This window comes from Carassius auratus, unplaced genomic scaffold (genome assembly GCF_003368295.1).
Source record: "Carassius auratus strain Wakin unplaced genomic scaffold, ASM336829v1 scaf_tig00006402, whole genome shotgun sequence".
NCBI classification, from domain to species: Eukaryota; Metazoa; Chordata; class Actinopteri; order Cypriniformes; family Cyprinidae; genus Carassius; species Carassius auratus.
The window spans coordinates 1-8,808 of NW_020523751.1; the positions used below are offsets into that span (position 1 = coordinate 1).

At 36.8% G+C, this 8,808-nt stretch overlaps 1 pseudogene; it reads right to left on the minus strand.

The window, feature by feature from the left end:
- Window positions 1-3: 3 nt before the first annotated feature.
- Window positions 4-7,952, minus strand: LOC113071172 (scavenger receptor class A member 3-like; annotated as a pseudogene).
- Between the last annotated feature and the right edge of the window lie 856 nt (window positions 7,953-8,808).

The following is an 8,808-nucleotide window of genomic DNA, read 5'->3' on the forward strand; positions in this document are numbered from 1 at the left end:
ACTGGTGTCTACCAGCTTCATCTCCTCAATCACCATGGATAGGTTCCTCACATCAGCATCGAGGCGTACATTCATCATCATGTACTGCATTCTCAGAGTGTCAGCTAGGTGAAGAAGAAGCAAGACTGTGTTGTTAATGTTCTGCAAATCTTCTGTGTGACTGTTCAGTCTGGATTGGCAAGAGGAACTCTCTTGGTTGATGTATTGGTACATGCTCTGGACATGGCTGACAGTTCCTTTGAAGCTGGAAGAGAGCGTGTCAATCTCCATTTCAATGGACTTTATTCTTGCATCCAAAGTCACAAAGCGTTCCCTGGTCCGGTTCTCGTAGTACTTGGAATGGTATTGGTGGTCATTCATGTTCTCCTCATGTTCATCAGTGTAAGATGAGACATTGTCCAGTTGCATCTGTAGGTTAATGACTTGCAAAGTGAGGTCATGAACCATCTCTGAACTCATACTAATACGCTGGTGGGTGGCAGAGACACTATTTTGAATAGCCCTCACAGTCTGTGTAGTTATACTGGCATTGGACTTCAGGGCACTTAAAAACTCTGCTGTAGTTCTGCCAATCTGATGTTATTTTTTGAAGCACCAAGGTTTCCTCCTCTGCCTTTCTTTGAAGTGCACCTATCCACAATGCACTAAGGGCAACAGTAGTGTTGATTTGTTTCATTGTGGCCTTCAAATCATATTGATCCTCAACAAAGGTTTTCATCCCTTGATCTGTTTCATTGATGACAACCTGCCAGCAGTTACTTGATCCAGGTACTGACCCAGAGGACTGGTTTATACGCTTGATGAAAATTCCAAAGGACTGGAGGTCTCTAGTCATTCTGTTGCTGGATTGTGTGAGACTTTGCTGGGATTGGGTAGCCTGGTCCAACTTCTGCTCTTGACTGAGTAGCATCCTGTGGATATCCTCATATTCTTTCTTCAGTCTGGCAATCTCCTCTTGGTATTGTGCAACATCTAAGCAGTTGGAATTGTTTATTTACAGCGCTGATATCTGCAATACAACCACCCAACAGTGAATCCCTTGTCCAACTAACACAAAATACACTGTAAATTGCATGAAAATGCAGTTTTGTTTTAACAGACTAAGCACTCTGTGTGCACAGCTGTTTTGTAGGCCACCATTTCTGTAATAAATAATTCTTCATGGGGTTTTACTCTCTGAGGGGTTCAGTGACCACATTTTAAAGTTCTTTTTGTATTTTCATTTTCCTGTTGAAGATCAGTGTTTTAACTATAATTAAAACTAATAAAATAAATAAAGCTTATACATATATTAGATACTTTTGTGAATTGTTGCCTTTAAGTATAATAGTATATAAATCGTATTGAAATAACACCGCTGTAGATTTTATGATACATACCAATTCCAAAAATGCATGTATTGTGAAATAAGAATTCTTACCTTTTATACTCTCTTGGACCTTGGAAATCTGTTTGTTGCTAAATGTTTCTTCTTTAGATAAGTTGTCGACTCTCCTGAAAACTGACATGACAAATTTATTGATATTAAAACCATTATTTTAGAAATTGAGGTGATGTGAAACAAACAAATAAACAAAATAAATAATAAATGTTTTATACAAATTTCTAATTCTAAGCAGAAATGTGAAATATGTGCATAATATTGTTGGAACGGTGAATGCATCTTAAGTGATCTCTGTTTTCTCAGAGAATAAATGTGTTTGGAAATCTTTTCAGAAACTTTTCTTTACACACCAATACTTAATCTTGGACTATGGGGACTGGTAAATTGTAATGGAACCTCATTTGTGGTTGTAATGTTCTGTATATTTCAGCTGTATGCATGCATTTCACCTGCTGTATTTAAAAAAAATACTTGTGTTACTTGATCAGCTTGTCTTGTGCAAACTTCAGATTACTTCCTACATCAAATTCTTAACATAACAGTATTCATATTACACACATTACTGCTTGTTATACAACAACATTTTTGAGGAGTTACAGCAATATGAACAGATGTGTATGTGGCATCATTATGAAATATTTAGTAGTTAGACCTGTTTTTTCTTTAAATGAAACCATCATCTTGTCATCATATATATTTCATCGAACCAAACAACATTCTTCTTGATTTGTTTTGCTACAGTTTAACTAGGTTGTTGGGCTAACATGGTAGCATCACTTCCTGCCACTAAAAAATGTTCAAGAAGTTCTTGTTGAAAACTCCATTGCATCTGAAACTTGGGTGTGTTGTTGTGGTGAAATATATGGATTTGCAGTTCTTTCACTAATGACTTTTGTTGTAAGTGGGGCAAATTATTCAGATTTGGCATCCAACATCAGATATGATGTGAGATTTATTCTGTGGGAAAGGTTTTGGCTTACTTCTAACTACTAAATCTGGAAATTGTTGACTTTGAGCGTTATGCTGAATCAAAAACCCACATGTTGTAACCCACATGTGTTTGCAGGATGAAAATTGGGGTGCCCTACATTCCTTTCTCTGGCCCATAACTGACTCCCCCCAGCAGTGTCTTGTCATGTGAAAAAATGCTGATTTTTGATTCAAGATAAAGCATTTATATCTACCTCATAGCTTTGTTCACTTTGGCATCACTTTAAACAATGAAAAAAAAAAACATGTTGCTAAAATGGTTGTTAGAAAACTTACCAAGGGATGCCAAGACAGCCACTGCAATGATAAGCAAAGCTAAAAAGCCATAGAGCATTTTGACAGCTAGCTGAAGAGAATGTGTCTGCTGACATTTCATACATCCTCCTCTAGCTCTTCCTGTGGACACACATACACACTCTCATTTGTCATAAAGAAACCTGGTATTCACTCCAGATATGAGCTTGATCATAAATTAGCCATTATACCCTAACTCTACCCTAAAAAAAATTAAAACTTGATCCCAGAATAAACATTAAAAAGGCTGTTAACATTCAAATATTTGTACAGCAGTGCCTGAAAAAATAGACTATGTGACTAATAATTAAACTCAGCTCACAAATTCTGTAAATAAAGCTTTTCTAAACACTGAACATTTGCCAAGAACTGAACATTTAAAACAGATGTACAATAATCACTCAAAAACAGTGGTGGGTAAATGTTGACATATAAACACAGTAAAAAACACTTTAAAGTCAGTCCATTTTCAGGCACAGTTTTCAAATTTAGACAGATATTTATCTAGAAATCCAGCTTACTGTAAAACTCTATTTTTTCAAACTCCATCTTTTGTACTCAGGGATGCCTCGTTAATAAGGATAGCAATAAACTTTAAGAAAGATGAATTTTTCTAACCTCTCAAGGGAGGAATTTCCTCTTCTTCTCCAGTTAAGTCCTCCTCTACAAAGAGAGATCGCACAAAATATGAAGAGTCAGGACTTTACAATTTATAACATCGTTCATTGTATTGGCTAATCAAACACAGTTCCCCTTGAGACTCATCATCTACCTCCTGCACAGAACAAAAACATTGTACCATCATATTTTCAACATGTCAGGTCTCAGACTTTAATTGCAGGAGATTATAAGAGGACATCTAGATCAACTGCAGGGATTAAACACATATTTGGTCTTATAAGTCTATATCAAAAGGGCTCAATTAAAACTGAACAAAGAAAAAGACTCCACATACCGTTAAAAAGCTGGTTCTCATAGCCATTATAGCTGTAATCTGTAAAAGAGGAAAAAAGCAGCAGGGTTGATGTATGTGTTCACAAATTAAGGTCAATAGATTGAAACATTAACTTTACCTGGGGAGTGAGACCCACACTCTCACTTTATCACAAGAAACATAAATCATAAGAGAATTTAAATATAAGACCTGCTTGCTAGCACCATAACACAAAATCCAATCAACTTGGACTGATTCGTATTAGATGAGGTCACTGCTGGAAAGAGCGATATAGTAGCACAATTACACAAAATTGGTGAGGGAAGAGTTTTTACTAAATTTGATTGGATCTTTAGGAGGATTTATTTCCTGGGAATATTTTGCTTGTCAGAGATGCTCTTAACATATACCAAAAAGGGCCCTTACTAAGGCTCTTTTCAGTTTAAGAGCCCAGTTTCATTTGTTTTTAATGCCATACTAAATTGTCTTTATTTATTTAAATAAAGTAGGTTTTATTTATTTTATTCAATATAATTTCATATTTTTATTTCATGTCAATGCATACATATTTACAAAGTACATATTTTAAGTAATTAAATTAAATAATAGCATTTTTGGCCAATTATTTTTTCCCTGCAACATCAACGAGACGGTACACCGGGTACACAACATGCTTTGGGTGGGAAAATCTTCACAAATAGAACTGGATGATTGTTATAACATCTGGAAAAGCATTGTCAGCAAAGGGTTAGCTGGAATAAGCTTTTCTCCTCTTATTGCAGCCACCCATGATGACAGTCAGTAAACTAAACAGCTGATTAGTACCTGCTGAAGTTCAACCAAAATATTGTATAAAGTGCTTCAAGTGAGGAAAAGTGTGACTATATACAAAATCAGAACATTGAAGGAGCTTTATGAACAAGGAACAATAACAGAAAAAAGTCTCAAAACACTATCATGAGGAATGATCCGGTTAGGTAATTGTTCTGTGTGATCATGTTCTAAGAGTACCAATGTCATTATGTTTTATTGTATCTCCAAGATCATCCATATTCAACAGAGCATGCTATTTCCCATGGGATGATGAAAATGTGGGGGTGTTTCTATGGAAGCCTGCAATCTACCATGATTTGGAGACTTATGGTCTTACTGAAGACAAGCCAGGGTTTGGTTTGGAAATTGGGCTTTGATTCTCAGCAGAAGTATGAAAATGTGGCATTGTGTTCCAGGCTGAGAAGAAAGGACAAGAGTTAAGGAGCATGCTTTAAACAAGGAATGGTGACTCAACATTTCTACACCCTGCAGCTGCAGTGCACTGGATTTGTCCTGAAGGTAAAGAGTTGTTTATGGAGATAGGCCAGTTATCACTGCCAATGCTGTTAAACGTCAACCTGTTTTCTCTTTATCAGACACTACTTTTCAAAAAGCACTTTTAAAAGAACTTCCCTCAAGACAAGTATCAGGGAGGGAGTTCACACCTGCTTCGTCTTCTGTTTGTTTTAAATTTGGGTCTGTATTTTTCAAACCCCGGGCACGTCTTGGAGCCATGCTTTGCTTGCCAGACCTGCCAAGTTCATGTTCTGAGGAAAAACTGTTTATAACTACTTCTCAAGCCGCTGAGGTCAGGTCTAGCTGAGCCAGAGTGTTAGAAGGGGCAAAAGCTTGATGGGGGAGAAAGTGGAGAGACTCTACATTTCCTCACCAGTCCTGGCTACACAGGTGGCTCTGAGCAGGCACAACCTTGGGTCTTGTGAGTGTTGCCAACAGTACATAGGAAAAGGAGGGGACCCTTCACTCTGGTCTGGACGCTTATAAGGAAGCCAAGAGCCTTCAAAAAGCTGGGTCAACAGAAGTAAACTTAAAAAGTATGAAAGTTAATAAAAGAGACAGGATATTTAATTAGCTTGCGGGGTCATTCAAGGACTTGGAGGATATGGAAAGTTTCTAGAAGTTTAAGAGCATAAGATAAATATGCCAATGTTTATAAAGGGTGGGCAGTCACATCTGTGTGCTTTTAAAATTGAGTTACATGATGTAAGGTTTGAACAAGCAGGGAGCCTTAACTTTACATGTTATGGAACAATATAATCAAATAAATGACACTTAAAGGCCAAAATCTGGCCATGTCTCCTGATTGCTCTCGAAACCAACAGCAATTGTTGACAGTATCACATTAGCATGCATACAATTTAGGTAGCATTAGAAGGAAAAATTCTTAAAACATTGGTTATCTCCGGTATACATATATAAGTAAATCAGTCCACTCTGTCAGATGTTGTACAGTATGTTAGCAACCAGCTATGAAAACAACACCTGTGCCCTGACCAGACATTAAAGGCTAAAATTTCATTCTGGGTCTTCGAAACACTGTGAAAATAACTAAAACCATATGACTAGCAATGGTGGCACGTAAATACCAATCGGAGACAATGATGTACCAAAGCTGTAAAACAAGATGCACTTAATCCACCAAGATGTGGTTGTCAACATATTTAATTTTTCTCCACACAATATGTGATTTGTTATGATGCATCCTTCAGCTCATCCTCTTTTCCAGATATACAAAAAGGAAGGCAAATGTTTAATACAACACAAGAGCTGAGAACACTTTGGGTAACAAGGTTTAAGATGATATCTCCTTTCAGAATTTCACAATGTCATAAGTTTGTAGTTGATTTCTTCAGCACCTTTGTACAGTGGCCAAAGATATCTGATGATTCACTTAAACCTTCAGATCTTGCATCGAGTGAGGTTTTCTCAGGTGGAACTTCTGGGGCTTTGATGAACGAATTGGCCAGGTGGCCATAATCTCTAAACTGTGGGTATAAAAAACATCTAGTAATACTAGTATTATGTGACCAGATGTATGCAGTGGGTATAAAACATCAGTCAGAAATGCCTGAAAGGAGATGGGGAACATAGGCAGAGGGCAGGGTCTTTCCAAACCACAGAAAACCGAACACAACTAATAAAGACAAGTGTCACTGCAGTTCTGGTTGATGCACAGCTGCTTTACACACATTTTTAAAAGTATGCGCAGTTCTACACTAGACTTCAATTGTAGAGTTCAATGAAGAGTAACTGAAAACATTCATACTGTATATTGTAGTTTATGAAAATAAAGGAGTTAAAAACTGTAGGTAAATCTAACCCCTACTCCCTTCTTTAGATATCAGCATGTTTACAGTCACACATGGGTTGTCCTAATTACATGAAAGTACATGTTTTTGGATGTTTTACAGCCTGTTTTCTGAAGCCAAACTTTTTTAAGACAGCCCCCATTAGACTGTAACAAAACACATTTTTTTCTTTGACCATTAAATAGGTCTGTGTTCAATTATAAACAAATATGAAGTGAAAGTGTATTTCATTATGATGCACTTCAATTAGATGTAATCAAGATTAAGAAAAGTCTATCTGCCAATTACAAATAGATGCATTAGTCAGATCCTGGGAAAACAGCTGAAGGGAATGTATGTGTGTTTGTTAGCACTGGCTCCACACCTGCTGCCCACACCAAGAACGAATAACTCGCCGCACATCTCTCACTGCATGAGGAATGCATTAAGAGCCAAGCTCTTTCATGAGTTTCTGGATTATGCATTAAAAGAGTGAAAAATTGACCTTAATCTTGGATATGGTTGCTATAAATTAAAAATCCTAAGTATGCAGATCCACATGTTCCAATTCCCTTAAAAAATAACTCAGCTTTTGTCAACAACATCTAAGTGCTACCCCATCAGTGTGGTTATCTAAGAGTTCAACTAAAAATTTCAACAGCAAATGGTGTCAAGCTGGGACTGTATACTGTTTTCAGAGTAACAGAATGACAAACTCGCATCCAATATCAACAGGTACCTGCTTTCTTTAGACCTTCAGAGTTGGATCTTGCATACGTGCTGTCAGCATGCTCATGTTCACAGTAATTTAAAAGTGCTTCCATAACTTATTAGTCATAGTAGGAATCAATAAAAAGAAACATTGCTTACCTTTCATGTTGATTCTGTAAAGTCACCCAAGGTTAGTTAGGTAAAGATGATTGTGGAGACTTGAGACCAAATGTCTTTCACCTGTTTGGGTATTCAAACTTGGCATTTATTTCAATGACTCATCAGAATCCAGAGCATCAATCAAGAAGCATACTGGGTTTGTTTACACAAAATAAGTCACCAAATCTGCGGACTAATCCACTGTTAAGGTCCCCTGTGGGCACAGCTGGTGTGTCAGGAAGACCCCTCTATAACATGCTGCTTCTTTGCTATAGACCCAGAAGAAAATAATACCTTGGACAGTAACCATGTGCAGCTTTAGGAAACATGCCGGAGAAAGGGAGAGGTTGTTTCTGTGTGGGAAAGGGAGGGAATGGATGAAGGGAGAAGGAGGAGAGAAGGAGGAGGTGGGACACGGTGTGTGTGTGCTTCAGTAAGTCAGTCTTGAGCACTGGCCTAATTGTTAACAAATGTCTGGTATTGAAGCAGCAGGCACCTTTATCTTCTGTGCTTTCTGTTGTTGGAGATTTACACATTAAGTTAATGGAACAAAAAGGGACATGCTGTTCCCCAACAGTCAGCCCGTTGTTGAGAGGAGAGATAAATATTATTGTGCTAGTGCTTTTGTAAATGCAAAGTGCAGCTTCATACTTTTTCAGTTCAAGTCAGTGCATCTTCCTAAAAAACACTATTTTTGTTCTATTTAACAACATCAGCATTCAGTTTGAAATCAAGTCAAGTTACACAGGCTAAGATTTTTTCGGCTTTCTACTGTAATGACAAAGCTTGTTTTCAAATGTTTTTATTAACATAAACTGGGAATATTGATATATTAATTAAATTAACCATGATTTATTTGGGTATTTGAGAAGTTATAACTACATGTTCCTCATTTTAATTTAGTGTTAGATTATTTTGATATCATAATTTATTAATTTAAATACTTTTATAGTCGTGTCCCCCTTGTAAGTTTGATGAGGCCCCCTGGTTAAAAACATTTAACCTGTGTTAAATGAATAATTGTCATTATTTGCGCAGCATGTTGTCGCATTTGTGTGACTTTAATTCTTCTAAATATAATATAGTTCTATAAAAGTACCATATAAGTCATCTAAATGCCAAATTTGGTGCATGAAACTAAGTTTAAATGTGATATGAGAGACTTTCAAAAACTAATAAATTAAATTTCAGGCTATTTCTTAACACAAAACTATTTT